General features: G+C 42.2%; 1 long non-coding RNA gene across 1 annotated transcript in view; it reads right to left on the bottom strand.

The window, feature by feature from the left end:
• Positions 1–2,155: 2,155 nt before the first annotated feature.
• The window catches only part of LOC128087869 (uncharacterized), a 37,310-nt gene continuing 22,239 nt past the window's right edge, over positions 2,156–17,226 (bottom strand). The window contains exons 3-4 of the long non-coding RNA XR_008210038.1: positions 3,955–4,215; positions 2,156–2,973 (exon numbers count right to left, since the gene is read on the bottom strand). This is a non-coding gene — a long non-coding RNA (uncharacterized LOC128087869). The remainder of the gene's footprint in view (positions 2,974–3,954; positions 4,216–17,226) is intronic.

Genomic DNA, 17,226 nt, shown 5'->3' with positions numbered 1-17,226 from the left:
TTTATTTCTTTTAGCCACCACCAGACCGGAGAACCTTTTTCACTGAAGTCAGCAGAAGTGGCAGCATCCCAAGTGAACTCAGTGAAGCTGCCATGAGCACTCAGTTCCGTGGGGTCTGGACTACATTTCCCAGGCACTGCATACCAAAGGTTAGTCTGTCTATAAGGTGCACATAACTTCTTTGCCTGACAGAAAGGAACCAAACTTCAGTTCCTCCATGCTAAGGAGCTCCTGATGAGCAGTGCTGGGCCTGCAGAAGCACTGCTCAGAGGCACCTTTCCCAGTGTGGATAATCACATCATGCTAACCCCAAAATGCCCTACAGTTCCAAATGCTATTGCTCACTGCTAGCAATGCCTCCTGCTCTGAGGCTCTCTCCCAGCCTTATGAGACTTGGTTTCGTGCTGAGAGAAAGGGAGAGAGTACTGTGGAAATCCTACTAAACCCACTTTCTAAATCTGGGACACATCATTAATTGCTTCACGTTAATGTCTGAAAGTCAAAGACAACTGAGCAGGCTACTGCAGTTAGAAGTTTGTATTTTTCAATCATAACAGCGGAACAGAGGGGCATTAGGAAGCAATTGCAATTTGCCGTTCTTTTCTGCTGTTTCCCTTGATGGAATTTCTTCCTGCCGTGTCACTGATGTTCCCTGTCTCTTTGTGGGGACTTCATGCCTGCAAGAGAAGCTCTGCACCCAGGGCCTTAAACAAAAAGAAACTTCTCACCTTGAGCAGAGCAAGCAATTGGTGCTGTTGGAGCACTTTGCACAACTGGCAATTTTTGCACTGTGACAATTTTACCATGAGTCCAGAAGTAATATCTTCCCATAGATAATATAATGGGAAAATATGGTGATTATAGAAATTGCTAAAACAGAAAAGGTGGCAGGTAATGGCATCAACACGAAGGCACAAATTCCCTGCACATGGAGCCTAACTAAAGAAAGGAAAAAAGACTTTACAATGGCTGGAAAAAGGACTAAGCAAGGAAAAACAAAGACGCACACAGAGTTAATGTGCTCTTACAAAACTAGAACTGGAGTTTCAAGATTTACTAGGACACAGTTCATATGAATGCATTTGTCTAAGTTCACCTCAAAATTGCTCTATACTGTACACAGTCTGCCAAGAATTAATAAAAAGAATATATGTACATTTCTCTGTATTTACTCCCTTCTGCCAATATTTCACATAAACAGACCGGAGGAAGAGGGGAAAAAAACACACACACACACAGATACACAAATAAAATGGTTGAACACTGTGCAATCCTTTAAGGTTTTTTGGCTCCAAGCTTTTTTGTATCTGCCAAAAAAAAGAAAAGAAAAAACCAAAATGTTTTCACTCAAGCAATCAAACAGCACTCACATCCTATTTAAACTCCAGTGACAGACTGCCAGTAATGCTCTGTGCTAACACCAAAGGAGAGAAGATATACATAGACATTAAAAAAAAAAAAATAGAGTCTGGATAGAGGTTTGTTTTTTGTTTTGTTTTGTTTTTTTTGTCTCATTCACTCATTTCTCACAGGATCCTATGCAGTGACAGAGGTTACCTTGCTCCTTCACTTGCTAGCTACAGTAAACTTCTTCAGCATCCCGTATGCATGAAAATGTGTACCAATGCTCAACCACTTGCCTGCTGTACGAATCACTTACATACTGAAAACAATCATTCTTACTCTTCATGTTCTTTCCCTGCTGACAGCTTTCCTTGCACAGCAGGTCACCAAAGCAGCTCCTCAGTTTGTCAGCAGACACTGCATGTAACATAACCAACAGACCTTACTGTCACATAAGGAAAAATACTGAAAAGATCGTAGAGTGATAGAATCACCAAGGTTAGAAAAGACTACTAAGATCATTTAGTCCAATCATCAACCCAGCACCACCATGCCCACTAAAATTGCACTGATTTTCCCAGGAGTTTGGGACCGCAGCACACTCGATCTCCTCAGTATTTGTTGTGGTTATTCTTCCCATATCTCACAAACAAAACCTCAGGACTGAACAATGCTTCTAAGGATTCAGCCCTCCTGAGTTCAGTTTATTTTTGCAATAGAAGGACAATCCTGGTACACAACTTCCTCAGAAAAAAACATACTTTCCTTTTGAAGTTACTGCAGAGAACACGTTGCGAGAAGTATGTTGAGGTAGGCAAAAAGTGTTGCTTTTGTGATGTGAGACTTCAGAACAGAAAAAAACAGAATGTATTTTTTTGAAGTTCTACTCTTTTTGCTTTTTTTTCCTTCTTTTTTCCTCTCAATGCTGCTGCAGTTCAGAGCTATCAGCTTTATTTCATTCATGGGTCCTGGCCCAGATCCAGAGGACAGGACTCTCTCTGATAACGCTGGATACTTTTTAGGAGACGTTTAAAAGCTCCATCAGGAACACAGTGGTCTGAAAGCTTGCCAAAAATCTGACTGACTTTATAAGCTCTATTAGTGGTCAGCCTCACTAGCAGAATTTGTGCTCACTGCCAAACTGCTCTGGCTGCAGTTTGACATGCTGCGCAGGCTGCAGCTGATGCAGGCTAAGAGGTCCCCCCCAGCCTGTCACCACCTTCCTGCCAAAATTCACTGCTCCCCTCGATCCGACAGCGCAGTTTCCTTCATCCTCTCAACCAGCTGTGCTCATTCAGGCCAGGTTAAAAAAGGTCACACTGAGAAATGCTCCAGCTCCCCGAGCACAGCCGGCAGGGTTTGGGACAGAGCTTGGGGGCAGCGAGGAGCACAGCACCAGCCTCCATTTGGGAGAGTAGTCCTGAAAGGTGATGGGTGCTCCTCCTGCAGGCTTCCAGCAGCTCCACTGACAAAGGAAGGTTTTGCCCTCTGCAAGAGGCCTGTGCTCTGCTGTCATTAATGCACAACCAAAAGGTATCAGGCACAAGGACAAAACCTCTTGTTATCTCCAGGCCATTTTGGTCACCAGGAAACTTGCATACGTTTCTATTAATAGCAGTAATGGATTATCTAGAAGGAATGGAAGAAAGCTAATGCTAAACTCAATGCATGGTTAGCCTGCAGACAAAACATATTTCCTACCTTTCTGTTGCTGTTCTAGCATAAAGACGGGAAACTTAATGAACTTTAACTGGCAGGGCATTTGGGTGAAATTTCCCTCCCTCTCCCTTTCCAAATGTGTGGAGCTCCTCCTTCAGTTCCAGTCTTGATGCTTCTTAAGAAATATACCTGGTATACTTTGAAGACAGGAGAGGAGGGCTGTATGCTGTGTCAGCAGCATAGCCCCAGGTCTGTATCTAGGTTATAGGCCCAGTGCAACCCCCCAGCCTGTATCGAGGCCATAGCACATTTCAGAGTGCCTGAGGCTGTCCAAAGGCCCCAAGGATATGCCTCTACTATTCAGTGATTCCATCCATTCCGACTCCCTGAACAGATACTCTTACAAAACTGGCTCTTGGATTTTACTGTGACACTCTAATTAAAATGAACAAACCAGACAGATGATTCATAAGGAAACCTCCTCAGCAATAACAAATGTTTGTTTGCTTGGATTGTGTGTTTATCTTAACTATTAAGACCTTAAACAAAACAAAACAAGAAAGCTAGAGGGAAGAGATGCAGGCAGCCCTCCGAAGCACCTGCATAAAATCACCTCTTCCCATATTCTACCACAAGACTACTGTTGGCTGGCTATGCATAAACTGGTGCTTGGACTCCTCTTTCTTTTTCTATAGTTTATAGAATATTTCACCAGGACACTTCCTACTGCCTTCCTCACCACTAAAAGTCTGAAACAGAATAAACTCCAACAATCTTGATACCATGGCTACTGACATAATCCTAGGAGAGTGAACTGGACCCATGAGAGAGGACGTGTGCTCTGGAACATAATGAGATCCTGCTGTCATTAGCAAAAGCGAAAGATGTGCAACAAATAAAGGCATACAGCGTGGAAAAGCTCTTATCATACAAGACCCCATGTTACCTCACCTTATGGTGATCCATGATCTGTCTCCATGGGATTTCACTTCACAGTAGTGGAAAAAGAAGATGCCACTATATCCAGTTTCTCCCACACACCACCAAGAAACTCCTTCTCTTCTACTTCCACGGTCAGCAGACTTCCCTGACATGCTTCCCTTGTACGGGAGGAATTTGTCTTTGAGAGGACCACATCTACCAGTGAGGCCAGAGATCAGCCAGCCACTAACCCTTCCACCTCTTCAGCACCGCAGCAAGGATGACATCTTCCTGGCAAACAGAAAAGAGGGAGATATGATTCAAGGCACTGAAACTGTGGCAGTACCGAGCTTTGCAGGTACTAGAAATCCCCTAAATTGGTGGTTGTAGCAATAGGGGTGGTACCAGAAATCCCACAGATTTGTGGTTCTAGCAGTAGGGATGGTGCCCAGTGTTGGTCTGGCATGGATAAGCACATCAGCTGCAGCACAGTCATACTCAGACATGAAACCTCTGAGTTACGCACTGCTATTCTCATCTCAGCGTGATTCACTTGGATGCTAAAACTTTAAATGTCACAATTAACTCAGCTCAGCAAAAAAAAAAAAAAAAAAAAAAATGCAAGAAAGAATGAGAAGGGGTGGGTTAAGTCTGCATGATTAGCATGAGTTATAGATCATCTATTCACCAGTGAATAGGCTGCGCACCACTTTTTTCCTTGCCTTCAAGAAGCTGAACCTCAAGGCATGCCATCTAATCCCATCAAAAAAGGATCTAGGTTTCAAGGGAAAGCCAAACCAGAGAAGCCAAGCAGAGCTCATGGGCATATTCCAAGCCCACAGTGGGACAGCTCAAAGGGTCTGAAAACATTTGCTCAATACAGCTTACCGTAAGAGAAACATATGATTTTCCAAATGTAGCCACCATTGTGGAGGCTTAAAGAACTTTTCCACAAAGCCTATGCTACCAAAGGATGAATTTCTGCTCCCCTCCCAAGTCAGATACTTGTTAACAGCCCTCCTTTCCCTAAGCAGGCATCTAACTGGAGCTTTCTCAGTGCAGTTGCCCAGGCCCAGTCTTCCTTGACCAAGCTTTGCTTCTTACACCAGAATAGAAGGTACAAGATTATCCGAAATGTTGGATGGAAGCTGAGTTTGCTAAGCTGACAGTGTGCCAAGCTTGAATGGTTTTGCTGAAAAGCATGCAGTGCAAATCCTGTTGCATTCTGTTGAGTGTGGGTGAGAAACCAGAGTGGAATCTCTATCAAATACAATAGAAATAGAGATTTTGTGGTAATGAACGAAGAATTTATTGCTGCAGGCAACAGCACAAAGATTCACACCAGCTAAAGGATGTAGAGCACAGTAAAGTGCACAGTTGCACAGCTTGAAGAATATGGACAGAAAAAATATTTTAAGCTAACTGCAGGATGTGCCACAGAAAGGGGATTGCATGGACAGGGAAAGCCCCTCATTCTTATTTCAATTCTAAGGTTGCTGTGACCAAAGTACAATTTTATTTAATACCACAGTCATGTGCCAAAGGGATTGAGAGCTTGGAAACTTAGAGTCTTGCCATAACTACGGGGAAATGATCAGTAAATTGGGTATGGTATCACTAGGCATGTCAAGCATGTAAGAAAATGGAACGAGAGACAAATGCACAACAGGGGGACTGAGGCTACAGGTCAAAGGAGACCTTCACCAGGGCTGTGGCATATCAGCCCTCTTCATGCTCGTGTCTATTCCCTCCTTCACTGCTTCTGGGAGATACCCAGTAATATGGTGAGCTAGCTGTCAACCAGCAGCATCAAATCCAGATCCCTGAAGCAATTCATTTTATAATTGCACAAGCAACAGTATAGATGAGAGTGGAAGGAAAAGTGGCAGCATGCAACGGCCCTGCTGAGAGTGACTGTAACTGTTTAGAAACAGCACATATGGGCAAGGCAAGGAAGCATAGAGATGCATCAAGCAGCAGCTCGGCTTCTCAAAAAACATGCAGCTAAACAGTGGGGAAGACAACAATATATCCCAAGGCCTGGTGTTGTTAAGCAACTAAACCGTGCTACATGTCTTATTGGTGGTTCCAGCAGAAGTTAAACAGGCGTCTGAAGTCATCCTAACTATCTGTTAGAGAATGTTCACAGTTTTTTCCCTAAACACTGTAGAAGAATCTCAAGAGATTGCTTCTTCACTTGTGTTTCTATCCAAAGAGCATTCCATGTTTTTCCTTGGGATTATACTCACAGCGATTCTCTGTATTCCTTACACTTCACTGCTTTTTTGTGACTCAAAAGCACATCCATTCATCTGAGTTGGAGATTCCTGGACCTCTTCTGACCTACTTCAAGTCTAGTATCCCATGTACTTTGCAGTGTCACCAGATTTCTTCAGGCTAAATTTACTGCTTACCTTTCTCTTCAGTGAGCATTCTGCTCACAGTGAGCATCACTTTCAAGTGGATTTCACCTACACTAGATTATTTGAAATAATGGCCAGTCCTAGTCCTCTTTTTGAAAGATTTAAGCTAAACCCTCTTATACATGATCATGATCTAGTTGCTGCTTGATAGTCCAAACAACCTGTAAGTCCAGAAAGCTACCTGCAAATGAAAAAATAAATCCTCTTTTAGAAACTATATTCAAATTATCCACTCAAAAACAAAATCTCCCAAAGCCTTCCCCTGCCACTGAAACATAATGTTCAATATTGCCCATTTCTTTTTTATATTCTGGGAAGGAAGAAAATGGACCAAGAATGTTTCAGATTTGTTTTCTGCACACATTCGTGTAAGCATTGCTAATATCTATTACAGATGTGCAAGTTATGTTTGGATCCAGGCTCCAGTGACTCACAGCTTTCAGCCATATACAGATCAACAAAGACTGTCAAAATAGCACTTTTCAGTTTCCCACAGCACCACTGTCAATTCCCTTTTCCAAGGAGGCATAAGCCATCAATGTGCCACTGCAAAGTGACTGGTCTGTTTTCTGCTATGCAGAGCATCAACATGAGAGTGCCCTTGAACAGGTGCAGACTGAGGTCTCTTGTAAAGAAGTCACCAGCCCCCCTCCCCAACATCTCTGAAGTAAATGCACACAATAAGGAGCTGCTACACATTGGTAGGGGGTGGGGGAAGCCATCAACATGAATAAATGTGCTCCTAAGTCCTATAAAAGCATTGGCTAGGTTCATCAGCAGTGGATGGATTTGGAGTTAGGATCATCAGTATAGGAGGATTTAAAGGCCTCCTTATTTTGAATGTCCTTCCCCTTTTTATAGTGCCCTTTTTTTTTTTTTTTTTTCCAGGAGTAAATTAAAATTGTTGCTGCAGTATTGCTGACCTCTTTCACACAGGGCATCAAATCTCCAAAGAGCCTCTTAAAGCCCCGTCCTTTCCCAGTGCTGTATCCTATTAGTGCACTGACCCTTTGTGCATCCAGCAGAGCCGCCAACCAAATATGCCTTTGGAATCTGAAAGCTGCAGCACAAAGGCAGCCCTTGGGTTTGAATAGGGCAGAGCAGAGGGGTTTATTCCTCCTTGGAAGGAGCTCTTCTCCGTGGCGTGGGGGTTACAGAAGAGCAGAGAAGAGAATTTGGGTTCTTCAGCAGATAAAATTCTTCAATTAAAAAAAAAAAAAAAGGAAACAAATTGGAGTTTACACAAATGGGTTTCCAGGACAGTTCTCTCCAGGTGACCTTAGTTGAGTAAATGGCCTCAGATATAGCTGGCTTTCCAAGCCTCGGTCACAGCACGGGAAACACTCTGGGACAAAAGTACGTGTTTGAATCTGAATCAGAAAATCAGCAGTCCAGTTACATACCACAGAAGGCCATTCCCTTCAGGACATAATAAAAGGAGCACTTAAAAAACAAAGCATCTTCGAGGCACTTGAGCTAGAAAAGCTTTCTTGAAACATTCCTTAAACTTAAAAGATGACAGCAGAGTGTCTAACAAGCAAGTTTTTTAATAAGCCTGTGTGAGATGGCTCATGTCTTCAGAGGTTTTCAAAAAAGTCTTGGAAGACTTCTACACACAGAGGGCAAACGTGTCCGAGATTACCTGGAAGAACATGAAAATACTGTGACTGATGTTAATGTTCTTCAGAGAAAAAAATAACTATGACAGAATATCGTGGTGTGATGAATTCTCTTATATCTTGTCAGAGGTCAAGGGCTGCAAACTGACTTATGTCCAGTATCACAGCAGAAAAATGATAGAGGGAAGGAGCCATATGGCGCACTTCCATCAAGAATGCTTGCTTTTCCTTCTCTTCATCTTCCAATACATTTTTCATAATTTCTTTCCCAGTAAGAAATTAGAGGGAAAGAGGTAGAAAACCAGCTGAACTTTTGAAGAACTTTCATGGTCACACACACACACACAGAAAGAGATCACACGAACACAGTTGTGTTTAGAATTTCACTCCAAAGTTGTATCTACAATTCCCTCTGCACTTGCACTTCCCCTTCAATCACCATTAGCTGCACCTTGTTGACAGGTCATTTAAGACCACGAATTTATTTTATCCTTCAATTCTGGTGTTTAAGTTAAGAAAAAAATATGTAAAGGTTGGATGTCTATGCCTATTATAGTGCTTTACGTTATCTGCCTTTCATATGGTCATTACTGCCTTCCTTCAACAGGTCAGGGCTTCCTAGCTTACAAGTCTTCACACAAGTTAACAGGAGGCTTGCAGTGCTGTTTGTCACTCTGCTACTGAGGACAAAACAGAAGTCTGCTTCCCCTCATTTCTCTCCCTCATCTTTCATTATGTATTTAACCTACCTGGGTGACAGTCTTCCCACAGAAAAAAGATATTTGGGTGTTTGGTCACTTCCCTTGACATAGCCCAGAGGAATTCTGGCTCACTCAATTCACTACATCATCTTGGCTACCAAGGAAGACGGGGATAAACCCTGTGGAGCTAATAAAAAACAGCACTCAGAAGAGCACTTCAGGTACAGATGTTTTGAATTTTCCCTAAAAGATTTTTTAAAAATCCTTTAATATCTGATCAACTTTGGTAGCAGTGTCTCATCTTCCAAATAAAAATTAAACATGAATGCTTTGTGGATATTTGCATTTACTTTCTACTCCCACAGCTAGTGAGAAAACAAAAAAGATTTTTACTGTGACCGTTACGTGGTCTAAACATATTCTTATTATTGGGTGATGAACTCCTGTATGAGGAGTCAGGAAATATATGAATAAAGATATTGAGGATAATTAATAAAGGGAAAATGACTTCCACTCCTCTCCAATGTTTCTATTATCTATCATCAAAGAGTGTGAACTACAGAAGAGAAAGGGAGAGCAAGGTGTACCAAAAAATTAATACCTGCACAAACATGTACACAAAAATCTTTTCAGATTGCCTACTTATTTCTCCCAGTAGCAGACTATTTCCCTTTATCAGAAAGGACCAGCTCTCTCCCAGCTCTGCATTTATGTAAACCTCTTACAAAGAAGGGCTCTGCTCTGTAAACTGTGCTGGTATCTTTAGTCCTCAAAGAGAAGAGGGTTGGACAGTAACAGGAAGCAACAGATTTTCAGTCTCCCTTTTTTGATTTCTACTGCCTATGTTAGTCAGCTGTGCCCATTCAGCATGTAACCAGTCATATCATTAATAAAACAGTCTGCTAACATCCGTTGAGGCAAGAAAATAAACCCAAAGCATTGATTTCAAGCTTCAGCTGGAACAGGCTCCTGACATCAACTGCACAATATGCAAGATGAAAGCCAAGGCCCTCAGCAACATCTCCACACCCATCTCTCTAGCAGAAGGCTCCCACCTACCTTATGTTTGTTAATATAGATCCACGGCACACTGTGCATCTAGACTGCCCTGGCTTTACATCTCTAGTTCAATTAAATAATTAGTATTTCTATAGCTGGCTTTGCTTACAGGTCACCAGTGCTGGCCCACACCCTCCCTACTCAAGTCAGGACTTCAGCAAACACAAGATGACAGCCATGCCAAGGGACTCGGAATGAATCCAACTTGGAGAAGTTAAGAAAATGTCGTTAACCAAATAAAATGTTTTGCCCAGGGCAAAGCGGAATAAAGCTCTTACGAGCAATTTTTTTTCTCCCACCTGTCTTCTTACCAGGCACCTTCAATAATGTGAGCAAAGTAGAGAGCAAGCCCACCTCAGATTCACCTGCTCCTGCACTACGAATCTAGCAAATCTTCTACTTGATTTCACCTTGCTTGCAGTCTATTTCCTCTGCTCCTAAAAAACAGGTGGACACATTTTTGTTATCACAAGATAAATAATGTGCTTGCCTTACACTCTGATTGTACACAGAAAACAGAAGGCCTTTGCCAACAAACACACACTGATTCTAGCGCAGGGTTCCTGCCTGATTATTTTCATTAACTTAGAACTGTAGGACTGACTTTGCATCATTTTCAGTGCAGACAATTCATTAAGGCCAGCCACAGAGAAGTAGCACTGACCTCACAGTACAGCAAGGGAGCTCTGTTGTCCCTGTGTCACAAGGACAAGTCATCTGCACCAGCTACACTAGGGTTACAAAAATAACAAGCAAAAGAAAGCCCTATATGCCTTGATTAAGAACAAAGCCCATGTTTCAGAGCAGCTTTTCCAGTCTATGGCAATACAGAGGAAGGAAAGAGGCACAGGCAGAAGCCACAGTAAGACTAGCAGAAGTGAAGCTCCGTGATCAATGCACATGAAAAAGATGAGACAGTTTTCATCACCTTATTGCAGGGCTGGCTGCTGCAATCAGAAATAGGCCATTCAGCCCATCACTCCACAAGAGGATTCATCTTTGACCCTCTACTTGGTAATTATCCACTCATACAGCTCGCAGAAATGCAACATATCAGGAGCTCCAGCTGCACTCAGTCACAATCTTGGTGTACACATCTTGTGACTCCTTCTGAGCACAAGCAGGCAGAAGCCAGAAATAGCTCCCTCATCTTATTTACACAACAATCATGAACACTGTAATAAACAAATAAGCTCTGATGAAGCAGCTTTATAAAATTACTTCAGATTTAAATATTTTATCTTCCACCAAGAAGGATGAGCAGAAGTGCTAGCATTATTTTTAAAGCAACAACAAAAAAAAAAGTCATAATTGTGAATATTTAAGATAATCAGAAGCATGGAGAAAGAATTACTTTCCAGCATTTATTTTCTTCAGTTCTTACTAAAAAGTCCTTATCAAACATATTTAATTCTTCCCTTTGTTGGCACAATCTATATATAAGACTCATTGACCATAATGAAACTTAGGCAAGCATTTTATCCACTGATTTAAGCATTCCCCCAAACCAGAGTGCAGAACCAAAAGCAGATTTAAAGCACAAAGAGGCTAAATTGCAACAGAAGCGTGATTTCCAGTGAAGGAGTTTACTCCTAGTGGATCTGCTCTCTGCAGTCAAATCATTGAGTTAAGCCTATACAGAAGATAGAAAACCTTCACACTTCCCGGTACAGCATGTTGGAAAGCTTCCATTCATTTGTTTTGCTTCATGTAATTTACTGAGTTCCCATTTCAAGTGAACTGTGTTTCAAGACCAAGATTTCTGAAACAGGAGGGAAAAATCTGAATCACCCATCCATTCTTATAGATCTCACACATCCAGATGACTGACCACTCAAGCAAAGGTGGCTGGCATCAGTACGATCCCTTGTGATGCTGATCTGATTGCTACCAACGCTGGTGAGAGAAAGTTGCTGTAGAAGAAAGACTCACCCCTGTGATTAGATAAACCACGTTCTGCACAGACCTAGCAGAACAACTATACTAGCTTGGAAAGTGCATCAGCATCTGAGCACTACCTAGACAGGGTGCTCAAGACACATGACCTCAGAAAGTAGCAGAGGAACCTGCGTAAAGATTGTCATTATAAATATTGGTGGCACTAGGAATGTCCTGGTAAGTCTTGATTCAAAAATAAAAAGCACAGTGTGTATCACCCCTACATTATATGTGTTAAAATAGGAAAGAACTGGCAGGAGACTGGGATTACAGTGGGTCAGCACTTCATGCCAAGGGGTAGTCGTGTGAAGACTCCTTTTAGTGGAGCTTGCATGGGCATCTGCTATAAGGATCAGGAACTAAGAGAGGAATCAGGACCCCAAAATCTCTAAGTCATTCATTTCCACAAAAAAAGAAAAAAAAAAAATTCCTAAAATCTGAAAGACTCAGAAACTGAGCATTTCATTTGCACATTTCTGTGCCAACAATGTAACATATGCTTGACACCTCTAGAAACATTATGGTGCTGCTTCCATTTCCTGCCAACTGGAACAACTCCTTCTTTTCCTTCCTGATTTCAGGCTTTGTGAATTGTTTCAGAGCAGGAAGAGAAGGAGTACTTTGGTACCTGAGAAAATAGAATGTTTAGAAGAAAGAGGCAAAGCATGTGTTCTCAGGATCAGTTGGCAAATGAGACAGAAAATACCACAGAGCGTGACACAAACTGAGAAAAGATTCTGTACTTGCTTTTCATTTGTTCCCACAACAGATGCGAGCAAGCCTGACTCAAATCCTCCATGAAGTAGCAGGCATTGCATATGCTTCCAGATCTGCGCCGGCCTGGCTGAAGGCAAACGTGCTGCTAGCCCAATGTGAGCTGAAGAACCAGCAGAGTGATTACAGCTCAGGAATGCCTAAGCATCCTCAAAGACCCATCATGATCTGCACAGCCTAAGGGTCTGTTCCCACTCCCTCCTTCAAGGCTAAAACTGCTTCCACTTTTCTCCACCAGAATACAGGTTCAAGGTACGCAGAGCTGATGAACATCATATTCAGTTTTAGGAAGACCACAAATAGAGGATCCACCCTTCAAACAGGTTCAGATTTGGGAGGCAGTAAAACATCTGAAAGATGTGATCCTTATCTAGATGATTCAAACCATCTGAGCACTACACAAGCCTGCACAAATGGATTGAACTCCCTAGAGAAAGCCCTTTCTCATGAAATTTTGAGTATTTTTCAATCCTGGCTTGGCAAGAAGTAACATGAGAGCAGATTCCCTCGTGGTATTTTGGTATTTTTTATTCCAAATACAGCCAGAAATAGAGTGAGAAGATGGATTTTAATACATTATCTGAATTTATTAAGCAACAAAATTATTTTATCTCTTTTTTTTTTCTGATGACAGGCCCTTTAATATTTTTGAACACAGACTCAATAATCGTGATCTATGTGCTGGCTCTGCTGTGATTTGAAACCCAGCTTCTAGGCACCGAGTTCTTACTCAGTTCAAAAATAAACACATCACATGGCTAAACTGTCTCTCCCTTCCTTCTAAAGAGTGGAGTTCAATGACTGACCACAGCCCTGCAGAAAGGTAGTACTGAGGCTCTGTTGATAAATCTACAACATGAAATTCCTCTGCCTTTATCACTGTTGGAAGATAGCTCCAGCAAGAGTTGGTGAGAAGACAGACATATTCAAAGGTGGAAGAGGGACCATCACCTTTAGATGTCAGGGCCAATTTAGAGAAATGCTCATCTCCAGTGGAATCCAAAGGTACTCCCTTCCTAAAAAGTGCAACAGACATACAACCAAAACTGGAGGAGGTTAATACACTTCTCTTGACCGGCTAGAAGGGAAGATCTGCTTTTCAGAGAAGTGTGAGGGAGGGTATTTATTTATATCCAGCAGTGACAGGAACAAAAAAACCATATATTTTACCCAGAGTCTGATTCCTGAAGAGGCCCATAATGGTAAAAATAGGATAATTGTAAAATAATAGCTCACGGTGTTCTCACATTTTTTTTCCATGCTGCTAAAAGCAATTCACTCAATCAGCAGTTGGCTATCTCCTAAATTCCCTCCTTCATCTCTGTATTCCACTTAGGGAGTAGCAAATATAGGGCACTCAGCTCATGACTTTTGGTTTTCTCAAGCAAGAAAATTCTTACAAAGATTAAATAAGCCCCTGGTTTAATGGCCATCAACTGAGCACAATAGCTATGCTGGGAACAAGAGATCTTAGAAAAATTCCCTCCATGACTATAGGGCTGATTGTCTCATATTAAACGATTGTGGCATGATTCCAAATGCAGAAAAGCCAACTCCTTCAGGATGGTTTCTTCTGTATTTCAGCTAATCTTCCCAGGCTATGAACTAGTCAGTAATAAACCAATTAGCAGAGGGGCTTCCAGGGTGGAACACCCCACTTCTCAAAACTTGGATCCTCACCATCACACAAACTAATCTCATCCTAAACAAAGGCACGCATTCACATGCCCAGTGCTAATTTCCAGAAAGCTTTAGCATGGACATTCTGAAAAAGCGGTTGTCTTCCATCTGCAGATTCTTTTTTCAGCTGTTCCTCATAATCAGTTGGCTTCCCAACGCCCTTATTGATCACAGTCAATATTTCTACAGTACAATCTATGAGGTTGCTTTAACCTGGCATGAGTCTGGATGTTGTCTGCTTTTTCCACGGCCTCCTCAGTAAAAGGTCATTCTTCCCAGAATATGCCATGATGATCTGGACTGAATGTGATTCAAGACTCACTAATAGTCTCAAAAACAAACGAGACTCGTCAAAAAGGAATTAGATCTTGCATTTTTTTTTTTTTTTTTTTTTTTTTTAAATACAACCAGCAGACACATCTGCTAAATCTAGGCAAAAGTTTGGGTTTATGATGCAAAAACCTGCTCGCAATTACAGAGAACATACCCTGTATAGCTGACATCTCCTTTGCCTCTCTCCTCAAGTATCCTGCCACCTGGGCACTTTCAACTTTCTGGAGCACAGTTTTCTCTCACTGAAATAACTTGAATTCTACTCAGTCCTTCTGAATTTTCTATGGACTAGATATTCATCCCCTCCTCTCAAATAATTCTGTGATGCTATTATACACAATAAGCGTGTTGTGCTCCATCTCATAGGCACCTGAGCCTTTGAGGATTAGGAAAAGGTGCAAGGTAAATGTTATATGTTATTACTACTTTAATTAGTTGTCCATCTACTAACAGCTCACTGAGAGCAGGAATTTAAAACTGGGTTCTACCAGCTTCCTGCTGCAAACCAGCTTTCTCCTGCCAGAAACATCAAGAGGAAATGGGAGACAAGGGAGGACTCTCTGACCACATGGCAAACATTAGTGCAGAGAAGAAAGGGCCCCTTCAGAACCAACATCCTGGTTTTGTGAATCCCCAGTGTTTCATCTCTCAACCTATCACCTCATTCTTCAGAGGACCCAACATCTGAAACGTGTCCAGAATGAGAAAAGGAGGGAGTCAAGTCATTCTTCCACCAACATCTCCAACACTGACATGCTAGAGCTGTGAACAATTTGCCTTTTCCTTCTCCATCCTTCATGACAAGTCCACCAAAACAAGAATTATTTCTGGGAAGCCGCTGAAAAAGATTGTGCCAATGGAGTAAAAGCTCTGAATGGAGCATTGGCCAACAGTCCCAGAAATACCATCTGACCAGGCTGACATGAATTTCATTCAACCTAGCTGAATTTACCCATAATTTGCAAACATTCTCAATTCATGAATCAGAAATGTTTCAGAAGTGATTATTGCTGCATTACATCATCTTCTAAGAACAGCATCGCACTACAGCTGCTTGCTACGCCTGAAAGTATTTTATGGATACCATCCACAAGTCAAGGAAAGGTATATTCTGCCAGGACCCACCAATTGTTAACATGCTGCGAGAGCTAAACGTAAGCTGAAATGAGGTCTGATTTACCCTTCACCTCCTATGAGTTATGCTTCCATCTGCTTAACACTCCAAGTGGAAGGAGCTTGGCATACTTCTTGAAATAGTTAATTTGAGCTCCCATTCCCAAATCCATCCTTTCCAATTTGGCACAGTGGGAAGATTATCTACAGAGCTGGGATACGAGTTGCTGCAAATCAGGATTCAGGTGCTTGGCAGGTATTTGCATTCAAATTTCAGATAACACCTGGCTGTGTTGTCCTGCCTGTAGCTTGCATGATGATTCTCTATCTACTGCACTTTCAAGAGATGCAAAAATGCAGATGCTTAGATAACAACCATACAGCAGATTTACAGAAGCCACTGGGTCTTGAGACACTGTGGGAAGCACTGAGGCAACTTAGTCTCATGCTGTGGTGAGGAGGTGATCAGCAACTCAGCCTGCACTATCTCCCTTCTGATACTCCTGAACAGTCTGAATTTCTGCTGTCTTTGCCAAATTAAACATACCAGGTTTTCAGGATTTTGCTTTAAACTGTCATGTGACTTGTATGCCTTTTTGAGGTTTAGCTACCTAAACCCCTTCGGCAATTTTTCTATCAAAGGTTCTAAAACTTCTGGAGACAATATCCAAATTATGCATATATTTACAATTACATACAATTCTGGTGTTATTCAGCTGCAAATCTGTAGCCAAGAGTGGAAACTCCCTGAAATAGATTTAAATATTAAAAAAAAACAACAAATAAACAACAAACACTAACTTCATTCAATCATATGGGACCTGTAGCATCTCAAGTTGCCTTTTCTCCACCTCATCCTCCTGCTTTTGGGTCTGTTCCTTGTGGATAGATGCACATGGGCCACTGCTCAATCTTCATACCTCTGCCCATCTGTTTAGGCTGCCATTAATGTCACATAAGGGACTAGCTGGAAGAGATGTGCTCTAAGCGGAGCCAGAACATCCCCCTTTTCCACAGCAAAGCATACCATACTGCCAGCACATCTGCTCCCCACCAAGCCAGCAAGCTTCAAGGTTATTTTGGGACCTGCATTTACACTAAATGCTAACACAGAGCACCAGCAGAAGAATGTGCATGAAGGAATGTCTAACTGTAACCTGCAGTTTCAGGCACCAGCCAGAACAAGGGCAGCTAAACCCACTAAGGAGAATGCACTCATGTTTTCAAGGATATAAGAGAGGCCACAAGGTAATGGCTCTTGATAGAATGAAGTGGAGAAAGCAGGCATGGCAAAACACCCTTAAAGAAGGGCTTGAGGATGATGGGGACTGCTGTGCAGCCTGATAAGAGATAGTTAAGGGCTGAAGCTGAGGATTAACTAAAAGATACGGGTGAAGGGGGAAAATGAGACTTCAGAGGAGAGCAACCCCCTTCTTGCATGCAGGGGAACACCTGGACAGCACACTTGTCCACTCAGGTGGAAGGAGCCCCAAGATGTCCTGCCCACACAGGGGCCAAAGGAGCAGGGACCACCATCCCTGCTGGGTGTTTGGCTTCTGGTTGCGAAGGAAACCATGCTCCCCATTTACACTCCATCAAGAAAAGAATCTCTCCAGCCTGAGTACTGGACGCATAGCATAGTGAAATCTGGGTCTGCTCATG

Source organism: Tympanuchus pallidicinctus, unplaced genomic scaffold (assembly GCF_026119805.1).
Source record: "Tympanuchus pallidicinctus isolate F22 unplaced genomic scaffold, pur_lepc_1.0 scaffold31, whole genome shotgun sequence".
NCBI lineage: Eukaryota > Metazoa > Chordata > Aves > Galliformes > Phasianidae > Tympanuchus > Tympanuchus pallidicinctus.
The sequence above is the reverse complement of the archived record's forward strand: the minus strand, read 5'-3'. Positions and strand labels throughout refer to the sequence as shown.